The sequence below is a fragment of the Nomascus leucogenys genome, chromosome 20 (genome assembly GCF_006542625.1).
Source record: "Nomascus leucogenys isolate Asia chromosome 20, Asia_NLE_v1, whole genome shotgun sequence".
Classification (NCBI taxonomy): domain Eukaryota; kingdom Metazoa; phylum Chordata; class Mammalia; order Primates; family Hylobatidae; genus Nomascus; species Nomascus leucogenys.
In genome coordinates, this window is record NC_044400.1 from 70,988,761 (window position 1) to 71,003,291 (window position 14,531).

The 14,531-nt window shown below is 38.2% G+C and overlaps 1 long non-coding RNA gene across 1 annotated transcript in view; it reads right to left on the bottom strand.

Moving 5' to 3' along the window:
• Positions 1-3,641: 3,641 nt before the first annotated feature.
• Positions 3,642-14,531, bottom strand: part of LOC100599571 — a 29,961-nt gene continuing 19,071 nt past the window's right edge. The window contains exon 3 of the long non-coding RNA XR_180442.2: positions 3,642-5,227. This is a non-coding gene — a long non-coding RNA (uncharacterized LOC100599571). The remainder of the gene's footprint in view (positions 5,228-14,531) is intronic.

Here is a 14,531-nt window from a genome sequence, read left to right on the forward strand (position 1 = left end):
TAGGAGATATGCCTAATGCTAAATGACGAGTTAATGGGTGCAGCACACCAACATGGCCCATGTATAGTATGTAACAAACCTGCACATTGTGCACATGTACCCTAAAACCTAAAGTATAATAATACAATAAAATAAAAAGAATGAGCTATTTTAATGTCTCATAAATTCTAGTGCTCTGGCTTATCTTTATTTTGTGACAGGTATAATTTTTGCACAAGAAAGTAGTTTTTTAAGTTCCCTCCTCTATCATAACCTATGGGCCATATAGTTAATCTGGCAGCTTATCCTGGGCCATCTTTTGAAAGTTGTATCTTGGATATGTTTTTTTTAAAAAGTGTAAGAATCAAACTTAATATTACTCTTTTTGAGGTCGATCAGGATTTATACATGGTAAAAAGTCAGTGAATGGCTGGTGATTGACTTGAAATAATTCTAGGTTCCCAGCTTCTCTTCCCACCTTAAGCATCTGAAAGAAAGAACAAGGTTTTAGAATTTGCTTGTGCACAAGAATAGATTCTCGGTAATAGCCATGGATTTTCTCTGACCTTGATGGCCTTGAAGCTGTTTAGTAATTATATCTATATTGGAATAATGAATGTCGAAGCTGTTTAGTAATTATATCTATATTGGAATACTGGATGTTTTAACTACAGATGATAGATAGACTTGATATCCTTGTCAGTTCTGGGTATAATTTTTAAATGTCACTTGTCCCAGGAAGAGGGAAAGAATATAAAGACACTGGGACAGATACCCAAAGTCCATGTGAGAAAGAAAGGAGTTGCTGAAATGGAATGAGGGAAGGGGCAGAGGCTTGCCATTTATGCTAGCTACCTTGATGGAATAATCAGATCATTACTTGATTTTGTCTTTTTATTTTCTGGAAGATTTTCTCTTTCTTCCCTCTCTTCCTCCATTTCTTTCTGTATACCTGTTTTGGAAGACTTTTCACTCCCCTGAAAGCTTTGGTTTCCAAAAGAAGGGACTTACACTAGACAAAGAGTGTTGACCTCTTTTAGCTCTCACTGCTTCCCAGGTATATTCATCAGGGCTCTCTAGAGAAAAGGAACCTTCTTTAAGCTTCTCCAGAGAAACATAGCTTTCTCTTATAAATATATTATCATAGATAGCAACAAGCTGGAGCCTGTGGCATGGGCAGTTAAGGAATTTACCAAGACATTTGTAAGTTAAAAAAAAAAAAAGACAGATTTTTTTTTTGGAGAAATTATGAAAATACATTGCAAGGGCCAGGCATGATGGCTCACATCTGTAATTCCAGCACTTTGGGAGGCCAAGGTGGCCAGATCACGTGAGGTCAGGAGTTCAAGGCCAGCCTGGTCAACATGGTGAAGCCTCCTCTCTACTAAAAAAAAAAAAAAAAAAAAATACACAAAATTTGACCAGGTGTGGTGGTGGGCACCTGTAAGTCCAGTTACTTGGGAGGCTGAGGTAGGAGAATCGCTTGGACCCAGGAGGCGAAGGTTGCAGCGAGACAAGATCACGCCATGGCACTCCAGCCTGGGCGACAGAGCAAGACTCTATCTCAAAAATAAAAATAAAAAAATATAGAAAATATGTTGCAAGGATGCAAGGGGCAGGCTAGCAAGAGAGGAAAGAGAGGAGCTGACTGCAAGGAGACAAAGGCTTGCTGGGAATTTTGTAGGATGGTGCTTGTGCTGGAGAGGGCTACATGCAGTACTGATAACATCAAAGTTGCAGTGAGCTAACTTGTATTTTTCTATCAGCCAAGGGTCTGGTGATAAGTCAGGTGCAGGATGATTGTGAGTTATTTTTGCAGGAGGGCTCTGAGTCCTGGACCATGAAAAAGGCAGATTTATATCTTATCTCCTTTTTTTTTCTTTTTGCTTTCCTGTGCTCCCACGAGCCTGAATCCTTTTTGTTATTAGTACTCCACATATATCTATAAGAGAATATTTTATTAAATATAACTGTAAGAGAAGATTTATTATAGGAATTGACTTGCAAGGTTATGAAGGCTAAGAATTCCATGATCTGCTATCTGCAAGTTGGGGAAACATGAAAGCCAGTGGTATAATTCAGTCTGAGTCTGAAGGCCCAAGAACCAGGAGCACTGAGGTGTGAGAGCAGAAGATAGACATCCCAGCTCAGAGAGAGAGAGTGAATTTATGAAATTTAGGCCCTCAAGAAATGGAATGATGCCCACCCACATTGGGGAGGGTGATCTTTTTTACTCAGTCTACTGATTCAAATGCTAACATTTTCCAGAAACAGCTGCACAGATGTTCCCAGAAATAATGCTTCATCAGCTTTCTGGGCATCCCTTAGACCAGTCAAGTTGACACATAAAATTAGCCATTACACCAGCAGAAGAGAAGTAGTTTGTCTAAGAGGTGAACATGTGAGAAGTAATTAAAAAGGATCAGCTCAGCTCTTTCCAGGAGGAGCCTGTGGCTGCCTGTCTGTGGCAATGGTTAGGTTTATAAGTCAGTGTAATTTGGGGGTAAAATATAAGCAAGTCTATTTGATTATAAATCTAAAGTCATATTCTACCCCAGACTTTCTCCTGCATCTTACCCTCAGTGGTTCTTGGGAGTATTACTTACAGCTACCTGAAATCTGAAATTTCCTTCCGTGTCCTTCTGCTTTGAGGTGGATTTCAAAATTACATATAAAAAAATAAGATAAAATACTAGTAAGGAGAAAAACAGAAGAGAAGGATGAAAAGTTAGAAATAAAATAGAATAAAGCGAGTTGATTCTTGTTTTATTTTTTATTTTTTTAATATATATTTTTTATTATACTTTAAGTTCTAGGGTACATGTGCACAACATGCAGGCTTGTTACATATGCATACATGTGCCATGTTGGTGTGCTGCACCCATTAACTCGTCATTTACATTAGGTATATCTCCTAATGCTATCCCCCCCACCCCACAACAGGCCCCGCTGTGTGATGTTCCCCCTCCTCTGTCCAAGTGTTCTCATTGTTCAATTCCCACCTATGCGTGAGAACATGCGGTGTTTGGCTTTTTGTCCTTGTGATAGTTTGCTGAGAATGATGGTTTCCAGCTTCATCCATGTCCCTACAAAGGACATGAACTCATCATTTTTTATGGCTGCATAGTATTCCATGGTGTATATGTGCCACATTTTCTTAATCCAGTCTATCATTGTTGGACATTTGGGTTGGTTCCAAGTCTTTGCTATTGTGAATAGTGCCGCAATAAACATACGTGTGCATGTGTCTTTATAGCAGCATGATTTTTAATCCTTTGGGTATATACCCAGTAATGGGATGGCTGGGTCAAATGGTATTTCTAATTCTAGATCCCTGAGGAATCACCACACTGTCTTCCACAATGGTGCGAGTTGATTCTTTATTCATTCATTTGACACATGCTTTTTGCGACTCCATTGTGTCAGGTTCTATTCTATGTTGGGCTGTGTAACAAAAGACAGACAAGATTCCTTCATCATGGACTTTACAGAGCACATACACAGGACCATGAGATCCTACACTTTCTTGTAGAGGTAAGAGGCAAAGTGTGTACTGATCTTAAAATAACAGTCCAAGAAAAGAAAAATCATGATGAACAACTATGTGAGGTTCATTTCCACTCTTCCACTAGGAACTGAGCTTTGAATAAGTTTAACTGCAGTCACAGAGAAGTACAACTATTTATTTTCAGTACTAATGAGTTTCACACAACTTTTTCTACTTATCTACCTGCCTCATTCACTTTCCCCATTAAAAAAAATATCTAAAATCTGTGACAGCTTTGACACAATGAACAGTAAAACCCTAAAGCAAATACTGCACTTTGGCTTGTTCTTAATATCTATTAAAATGCATCCCTTGCTTCTCTTTTCTTCCATTTCCTGCCATGTCTTTTGTTGATTTTTAAAAGTGCTTTTTATTAATTTATTTATCACTTATGCATCCTGGACACTTTCAAAAAGGTACCAACTGATGTAAGATGGTTATTTAACTTTTCAGAACACATTGGGGGCTTAGCATTTCATCTCTTCATCTAATTTCTGACTTGTCATTAAAACTGATTCTGAACAATCACTTCTGACTCCCAACAATCTTCAGCATTTGACGTTGTAAATATTTCTTCCTTGTGTAATTTAAACCTCACGAGAGGCTAGAGATGAAATGTGGTCATTGACTTTTTGCAACTTAGAAAAAAAAGAAGAAAGATATTTAGATTAAATAAAATGCTATGTTCATCCTGTTGGAGCCATAGCAGCTAAAACAATATTCCAGATAAAAGAGTAAAACAGTCTCTCAAACCAAGATTGCTTTTCCACTCTAGGATGTTATACTTTCATGACAACACCTGGACATAGTTCACAGTGACGGTCTACGATTCTGATAATGGCTTCTAAGTGGTTTCCTAACAGGAAACCAAGCCAATTTTCTTTTGTCTAGTCTGTGATTAAGGAAACTGAAACTGAAGTATAATACACAAATCTTCCTCATATTAAAAACAAAGAACATCAACAATAAGAAAAAAGAGAATCACAGCTCAGAGGCAGTGGTGAAGCCAAAAACACAACTGTGTTGCAACATCTGGATAATCCAGACATTCTCAATAGTTGGCAATGAGAAAGCTCAGTTGGAAGTCACCATTAGAAGTTCTTCAGCAGTGATGATCAGAAGCCTTGGCAGTTCAACAAATTCGTGGGACTTTACCACAAATCTGCATTGTTTTTCCTCAGTGGTAGCTCTCTTGATCTGAAATCTTCATGAAATTTTGCTCTTTAACATCAAAAGTATTCAGTTAGCTATTTAAACTATTGGATTTTGTAGCAGTAACGCAAAAACAGGCTAAATACACCTAATGAATTTTGTTCTTAGAGGCCTAATATTAGTCGCTGACCAATTTTAAACAATTCGGTAAGAATACAATTATTGAAACGTGGTGTATTCTGTGAAGCACCATCTCCATGTTAACCCCAAACTTGTATCATTGAAAGTGGTTCAAAATGTCCATTTCAGTCATTTCCAAAGGGAATACCTTCGCACAGAGCCCAATAGACCCAATATTACAGAATCTGTTCACATAGTTACTAATTGTTGGACGTCTCTGGGATGTTTTTATCAATTTCCAAAATTCTTATGCTGTGCCATCTTCTTGGCTACTGTCTTTTGCTTCTGGTTGAATCAGGTCTTCTGGAAACTCAGCCTCAAAGATAGAGCAGATGCTAAATGACTGAGATATACCCATAGAGTTGGAACCTAAAGGCAGACACAAAAACATAAGGTATGATTCATGCCCATCAAACCTATGAATTGTTTCTGAAATTAGATTTTCATTTCCACTGAATAGCTCTACAATTCTTTGACAGCTGTGATTCCATTGACTTCAGGGTAGTTTAGCAATGGGAATTGGCTATAGTCTCGAGTCACCATCTGTTCAATCCTCATGTCCAGCTTTCTCCTGAGTGGCTTTACTTTCTGAAACCAATCAGCAGAATTGAAATATATGCTGTCTTTTTACAGCATCAAGTTTGGCGAATCCGTATCTCTGCCACGGCAGTCTAAAATTATAATTGAGCGTTTAAAGATGTGGGTTGTTTAGTCATCTGATTTACCAAACTCCTTAATCTGAAAAAGCAGATGAAAGAACCTCTTTCAAATTTTTTCCTGACTCAATCATCCACCTATATTAAATAAACAAATTTATATTTCAAGTTTTTTAAAGTAAGTAGTAATAGGTATGCAGAAAATGTACAGCCTTTATCATCTCCTCAATTAAAATGCTCAATAAATTAGTTTTTACAAAATTCAGAGCCCTAACTCTCTTGATGCTTGGAATAATTGAAACCAAGTTCACCAATGTACTCTTGTGACTCACATTTATTACATAACTCTTCTTTTATTCCTTCATCATAGGTCTTCCTATAATAATTGAATTCTGCTTTTAGTGCAGACCAAAATGCTTTAATTTCTTATGGGAAGGTAGGTTTACCCATTCTATGTCAGTAGGTAGCGTTTATGTTTTGTAGCATCCTCAAGGTAAATGCATTTGGCCTTATGTTGATTGTCCCTCTGAGGTGGTCAGATAAGTGAGTAGGGAAGAGCTGGTGTCATAGTGCGTTTTGGGCTGCCATAACAGATGACTGGGGACTGCCTAACTTTATATAGAAAAGGGATTTCTCTGTCACAGTTCTGGAGTCTGGAAAGTCCAAGCTCAAGGCACCAGCATCTGTGCCTTGTCTGGTGTCTGGCGAGGGCCTTCTTGCTGCATGCTTACATGGCAAGTAAAAAGACAAGGAGAGACCAACATTATGTCTTCATATGGCAGAAGAGTAGAAGAGAGTGAACCCACCCCCATGAACACTTTCTGTAATGGCAGTATCTATTCATGAGGAACGAGATCTCATGACCTAAACACTTATTAGGACCCAACTCCCAATGCTGTTGCATTGGGAGTAAGTTTCCAACACATATGTTTTGGGGTACATTCAGACCATAGCAGCTGGCTATTGGAACTGGGGTTCCTGTGAATGCCCTTGACGCATTGGTATCTGATTTTAAAATCTGAGGTCTGCTACTTTATAGAAATGCAGAGGGGGCCCCGGGGGAACTAAATCAAAGCCATTCACAAATGGTTTCCTCCAGAGGTCCCTCCTTGTTTCTGCAGCTCCTTCTTTTTATCAACACCTGCTAGCGTGGCTTGTCAACCTCCTTTTGGATTTGGATAACTGTTCCTATATACCCCCGTGTTTGTATTTGGTAACTCACTTACCGGTGATTCTTCACTCCACTTTTCCCACTTGTTTTTGGTCACTTTATGTATATTGTGCTTTGGTGAATTGCTTAAAATCTCCTTGTAACTGAAACTGGCCATGATCCCATTTGGAACCTTGCTGTTCCTGCATGCTGGTGGTTACCCAAAGGGCCATTGTTTTACCCAGGAGGGGCCAGGAGAGTCCTGACATTGTCACAGAGAAGGCATTAAGCTGGGGTGGGAGTGAGATGCAGATGGTTTCTAGCCATGTTCTCTTCCCACTAAGGAAAAGCAGGCTTGTTTGTTTGTTTGCTTATTTATTAGTTTTTATTCTACTTGTGTCTGAGAAGTCAATATCTGAACAAACACTGTGAAGTTAAATTCAGACTGTTTTCCTTCTGGTGTTAAACCAAAACACTTTTCTTTGTGCTCCCTAAAATAATGCAACATATTAGGATAACGAGGTTAAAAAACAAGCCTTTAGAGTCAGGCAGGCCTAAGCCCGACCTATCCCATCCCTTTCACTACTCCTCTGAAGCCATGCATGCTTAACCTAGGTCCTCGGCCCATCTGTGTCAGTTCCTGTCTACAAAATGGGGATAAAAGTAGCACCTACCGCAAAAAGTGTTATGAACGTTATATGTAAAATCACATACAATGTGTCAAGCCAAGTACATGGAATACTTATGATGATAACAACATACCACATTCTGTTGACCAGGTTTTATTCTCTGACACTTTACATAGATTTGCTCATTTAATCTTCATAGGTGCTGTCTTTGTCTTTATAGATGAAGAAGCCAAGGTTAAGAAAGATTAATATATATTACCCAAGATCACAAAACCGGCAAGGAAATGGGCTGGAGTTTGACACCAGATCTCTTTTATTCCATAGCTTCTGTTCTAAAGATAGTGCTTTAGAACAGAAAAGTAAGGCATCCTGTAGAGCTTTCTATTAAGTGGTGAAGTGAAGGCAGACCTCTAGTGAGAAATTGAATCTGGAAGCCAATTTTCAGGTAAGTGTGCTATACAGTGTACCAGGAGGAGAGTGCGAAAATTATTGGTGAGATATTTGAATTCTCAAAAGCAGTCTTTCATTGCTATCAGTGTCCTTGATGCTTTGTGTGATTTTCTGCATTGATGAAACAGGTATTGGGTGTCTACTCAGTACCAGGTGGTGTAAACTACCATTTATACCAATAGAAATAATTGTTACCCCAACCCTCACCTTCTTAGCCCCATTCCCTAAAACACATCTTTTACCATGGCTTTTTAGGAGACCACATGAGCATTAGTTAAAAAGAAGTTTTCCGAACGGTATAATACGAAAAATTTCATTAGGACTTGGGCCTGGGATCAAATCATGCCAATAAAACCTGATGTTTGAATATCCTAAGACTTGGTTTTCTCAGATGTAAAATATGAAAAGCCAGGTAGTGAAACATCAGATCTCACCCTACTGTCCGGAATCAAATCGGGTCCTCCCAAAAAACATGTTGAAGTCCTAACCTGCAGTATCTGTACAGGTGATCTTCTTTGGATATAGGGTTTTTGCAGATTTAATTAAATTAATATGAGGTCATTACATTGTGCATCAATATGACTAGTGTCCTTTTAACAAGAGAAAAATGTGAACACAGACACAGAAACACAGGAATACTATCATGTCAATATACAAAGACATACAGACACAATGAGGAAGGCCATGTGAAGACAGAGTCAGAGATTGGAGTGATACATCTACAAGCCAAGGAATACCAAGGGTTGTTCGTCTACAGCCACCAGAGTCTATGAGAGAGGCCTGGAACAGATTCTCCTTCAGAATCTCTGGAAGAAATCAGCCCTGCCAACACCTTGATCTTGGACTTCTGGACTCCAGAACTGGGAAACAATAAATTTATGCTGTTTTAAGCCACAAACTTTGTGATATTTTGTTACAGGAGCAATAGGAAACTAATACACCTGCCAAGTAATGAAGTCAGGAAATAATTTCTTAGGAAGTTTAAAATGATAGATGCAGGAGGAGAGAACCCGCTCTTAGGTGGCTTGCTGCATCAAATAATGGAAGCCAAGTCACAGTGTGTTGAAGTCTAGTTTCTATTGGGGATTAGAAGATTATCTGTTAACACCTTCTCCCTTAGTCCAATTCTTCTTAGAGGAATGTAATCCTCACGCCCACGAACCCACTGTTTTCAGCTTCTTCAATACATGCAGTTGTCTTCACCCACCTGCCTTTTCCTTTTTTTCTGTTTATCTTTCTACACTACTTTTTTAGTCCACCTGTACCTCAACTCAAACTTCATCTACTTTCTACTACTATGCCTTGTCACTTTAATTTAACTTGAGCACAGATACGCTGCTTCTGTGCCCAATAATTGATTTTGTTCTATTTGTCTTTAAACATGACCATGTGTAGGGTCCCATCAACTCTCACATTTCACTCACTCCTTGAAAAGCCTATTTCAACACTTTTGTAGACACAAGGAAGCTAGTAGCTTAGTTTTGTATCTAATGTGTTTTAAATAGTCCCTAGATGTTCCATTCTTTGTTGAAGAAAGAAGCTAAAGGGAGGGGAAATGAAAGTGTCTTTTCCAAATTAGGTGATTGGTGAATTCTCAACAGGCCCAAGATTCCTTAATAAGAATAGTAACAGCCAGATTCAGACAAGCTGGCTTTGAATTCCCAAATCTCTGCTCTGGCACTGACTAGCTCAGTGCCCTTGCAGGAATTCCATAATTTCCATATGCCAAAATGGTCGGGCTATAAAGTGAGGTAACAGTTGCGCCGGGCATGATGGCTCACACCTGTAATCCTAGCACTTTGGGAGGCCGAGGTGGGCGGATCATCTGAGGTCAGGAGTTCGAAACCAGCCTGGCCAACATGATGAAACCCCGTCTCTGCTAAAAATACAAAAAATAGCTGGGTGTGGGGGCAGGGGCCTGTTATCCCAGCTACTTAGGAGGCTGAGGCAGGAGAATTGCCGGGAGGCAGAGGTTGCAGTGAGCTGAGATCACACCATGGCACTCCAGCCTGGGCGACAAGAGCAAAACTCCGTCTCAAAACAAAACAACAACAACCAAAAGTTGGGAAGGTAAGTGGATTAATAATGCATGTGTATTTTATGCCTGGTTCTTAGTAAGGTCTCATAAACATTAGCTCTTCCTATTTGTCTCCTAGATTTTTGGCAAATATTTCATTTTTACAATAATGCATCCACACAGTTGTCTTCATTATTTGTTTAACTAAGACCTTTGCATACTTATTTTTATGCAGTCTCTTAATAAGAAATTAAAGCATTAAATTGAAATATAAATCTAATAAAAAATGGAATAAATTTTTAAAAATTCCATGCTAGTAAATCTTAGTGGAGTGTTTTTTTTTTAACTGCTTGCCGCAGTTGATTTTACACCAGCATTTTATGAAGCGTATTTTATTTTTTCTAAGTATTCAATTACATCAAATAGGTATACTAGTACAGGCTGATAGCTATAACTAGAAATAACAGTAAATTTTAAAAAGCTTTTTTTTTTAAAAGAAAGAACATTTCAAAGTTACTGTCAAAGCTTTTCCTGTTTGTCTGAGATTGTGCACTTTAGTAATGAAAAGAAAAATTGAAATATACTGGAGGGAAGTTATACTCATTGGCATGAAATATAGGAGAAAAGCATGCAAAGAAAGCAGTCCAATATATCAAGGCAATTCTAGCTCTGGTCATTATACAAACTTAACATTACATCGTGGATATAAATTTCTTGAGTGAGTAGTTGATTCCTGCTGGATGGAGAAAATGTAAATGGAGCAGATATGCTTTCAAATAGACAATCTTTAGTCTTAATTTGAATAAATTTGGCCCAGAGGGTTTTTATTTGTTTCCTTTGATGAGGTTTTTTTCTTTTCTTCTTTTATTTATCATTTTTTGGAGTGGGCTACTATATGATTTAGCAATTAAATGATTTAAGCTAATTAATGATTGAATGGAAAGATGAGTGAATCAATATATTTATAAAAGTCTGTTCTCTCCAAACATTCTAAAAGACAGATAGCAGATGTCTAGCATGTAATAGGCACTTGATAAAACATTTTGAATGACTAATTCAATTTTATAGATCCTTTATTCTCCCAGATACCTGGTAAATTCTGCATCCAATAGGCATCAAAGTTGGCTGTTTATGTACTGTCATTTGGCATGTATCAGTCTGACGCAAAGACAAAGTTACGTGAGCCAGTGCCAATGTGAACAGATTCTGATCATCAAGATCTACTCCCAAGAAAAGGTGAGGATACAGGAGGTGGAAGTACCAAAGGAAAGAGGAAACTTCCCTCTTCCCACCACTTACTTTAATAGAGGAAGTCAAGCATAAGACTTTAAAATTAGAAGGAATGAATTTAGTGTCCATACTTACTTGCTGTAAGATATTGGGCAATTTTCTTAGCTACCCTAAGTCTCATTTTTCTCACTTGTAAAATGGGAAGTATGCTTTCTCAGTGTTTTCCCAGTGGTGAGGATTCAATCAAAGAAATCTCATGAATGTGTGCATTAAAATTTAATGTACTTCACAGATATGAGACAATAACCACATCATCCACATTGGATGCAATAGAGAAGGTCAACTCTGTAAACTGTAAAAGCATAAAAGGTGAGAGACCTTCCACAGACAACTGAGGTTTAGAGACCTGTGAACTTCAGGACCACATGACTCTGTTGAATGAATATTTTAATCCTTTGTTTTTAAGCAATTTCTATAATGTGAAATTAAATAGCAAAGCTTGATAGCAAAAGGAACAACACAGGTATATTTCAACCCCCCAACCTCTTCCACAGTCATTCCTATAACTCCCAATCATATTTTTACTAAGTAATAAAAAAGGTGCTTTCTTCCTAGCAAAACCCAAACAGCCATGATCTGGACTGTGCCTGGAATCTCAGATGTTGTGTAAGACAGAAAGCATTATAAAACATGAGCTTGCCTCCCCTCAGTGCAGCTTTATTGCATATTTATGCCTGTAGTTCCTGGGTGCTTCTGAGGCAGGAGATATGCTTGTTTACCATTTGGACTGGTTCCATTTCTACTCACCTGTGTGGAGTTTAATCTGGAAACCCCCTTCTGAGCCCCTTAAAGCTTTTTTTAATTTATTTTTTATTTATTTATTTTTGAGCCAGAAGGAGCCTGGGGAGTCTGCATAAATCCAAAGACTCCACATCAGGCACTGGCAGGAAGAATGTGTCGAGCTATGAGGCTTTTCCAGAACTTGCAGGATTAAAAACACAACGGTGATATAGCAAGTGCACAGTGTCACAAAAGACAGGCACCAAATCACACATGCTAATCAGAATGTCTGAAGGTTGGCAGAATTCAGGCAGCAATTTCTCTTCCACCAATCTCCACTTGACTTTTCTTGGGAACCAACAGGGAGATGTTGAATTTGACTATTAATGAGTCAGTACACACTTTATTGGTCCTAAAGCACATTTGTCATGGCAATTTACATGAGTTAGCACCATGTTTCTAAAGCTTGCTACAGAATCTAGCAAGCATTTGTTTTAATGAGCTAACACACCCAGAATGACTTATATTTTTTATGGTATTTATTACATATTGTCATAAACACTATTAACTTAAATTATGGAACCATTTGCACACTCAAAGAAAAAACAAAGTGTTCATCATTAGAGCAAGAAAGAATCTTTAGAGATACCCACTCCCGCGCTTTGTATTCTGTTATACAGAAGAAAATCTGGTGGCATTCTTTGTCTCATCTTAGCTAAAAGGAAATCTGAAGATCTGCAACTTCGCTGGGGTCCTGGAAGTCTGGGATGGAGAGGTAAGGTCCATGGACTACAGTGGGTTAAACATAGGGACCTTCCAGTGGGTAGAACCCATGAGAAAAACTGAAGCCAGCTTTAGATAAATAGGGAGCCAAGTTATCAATCCTTAATAATTAGGAAGGATAGTCCAAGTCATGGGAAAATTTAAGGATAATATACAGATTAACGGAGTCTGGAGAGCCTCCTGGAGTAGGCAAAACATAGCACCAGGCACATTTCATGTTAGACTGTACGCTTGGCTGTGTGGTAAGAAGCTCTGTCAACTTGGACTTAAGCTTTTCATAATAATTACTAATTTCCTGGCTCTTAATGTACATGTCCACTTGCAACTGGAGTAAACTGGTTTTAAAGGCCTTACTTTGATGTGATGTGTCTCTCTAGGATTTTCTGGAATGCTAATATTCATCATCTCCCACTTTTCATTAATCTCTCACACTCAAAGCTCTTTCTTGATGATGCTGCCTTCCTGAGAGTTAATGTGAAATGGTGATTTAAGAGTGTAGACTCTGGTTCACCAACAAGCTATTTGTCTTTGGGACACTTACTTAACCTCTGTGTTGCAGGCAAACAACTCAACCTCTGTGCTGTGTGTAAACGGGCACAATAGTAATCTCTTTAGGGTTAGTGTGAGGATTGAGTTATAATATGCCAGGTCCTTAAAATAGTGCCAGGCAATTAATGAATGCTATTTAGGGGTTTCTAATATTTATTAATTTTAATTATGTATCATCCCTCCTCTATTGTCTAAGGCTAGCAATGTGCAGGGAAGCAAGCATGTAACAGTTTAGATTTTAAAAAAGTTAACAGCATTTGATTTTCAGCTTAATGGATTTTTTAAAAAATGTTTTTCATTTTGAAATAAGAGAATGAGACACATTGGTGTAAATAGGCAGAATCCCTTTGAATGTAAACTGATGCAGTTATGTTAAATTGGTGACTCAAATTACTTAACATTGTTATTACTTTTTTCCACATTTTTTTAAGACTATAAACCTTTGGATTGAAAAAAGTTCAATGAACCTCAAATTGAGTAAATGTAAAATTCAAAATCATGCAAAGCAAATCACTATATCATTTAGAAATAGATACATATATGAGTAAAAGCAATAAATAGGAAAGGCAAGATTAACAAAAATTCAGGATTGCAGTTACCCCCAGGGAGAAGAATGGGGGACTCAAAGGCTTTAAATATATGGGTAAATTTTTTTCCTCAAGTGACCTAAGGGGTAAATAAGTAGTATTATTATTCTTTAAATTGAATATGTACAAAATATGTTTTGCAAGTATGTTAGATATCACAATAAATAGAAAATAAATTAATGAAGTTCATCCATTCTTTTTATGTGTTACTTATAATAACACTAGTCAGAAAACTGGACTCATTCTTGACCACTCCCTCACCAAGCAAATCTAATTAATTATCACATTCTACTTCTCCCTACCTTCACTATCACACCCAGGCCCAAGCCACCTTGACTCTCACCAAAAACACTGAAGTCCCTTCCTCTCTCTTAAACCCCTGCTCTAATCCGTCTCCAGATAGCAGCCAAAGGAAATGCTTTAAACCTTATCTCTCTTCAACTTCTCTATCTCTCCATCCCCTTTGCTATCAGAAGCCACAGAGTGACAAGTAAATTGCCCAAAGTCGCACAGCCGGGAAACGGCACAGGCAAGACTTTTGGGACTTTCGGTGATATTGGGAAAGGCTTAGCCACTGCCTCACGCAGGGTAATCTCTGGATAAAGGACAGATTTATTTCTCCTTGAATCACTATCTCACCTTCTTTGTCTGCTTAGTTTTCCTTAACTCTGACCTCAAACCACAATTTCCAAGAAATGCCTTCCTAAGTCCCTGGCCCCATTGCAGCAATCTCCACTGGTTGTCCTCCAGCACTTCGTACATTTCTAGTAACACCCCTCCTCCACTCTATTGTGACCTCCACAAGGGTAGGAGCCTGTTTTGCCCACCTTCATAGTGCACAC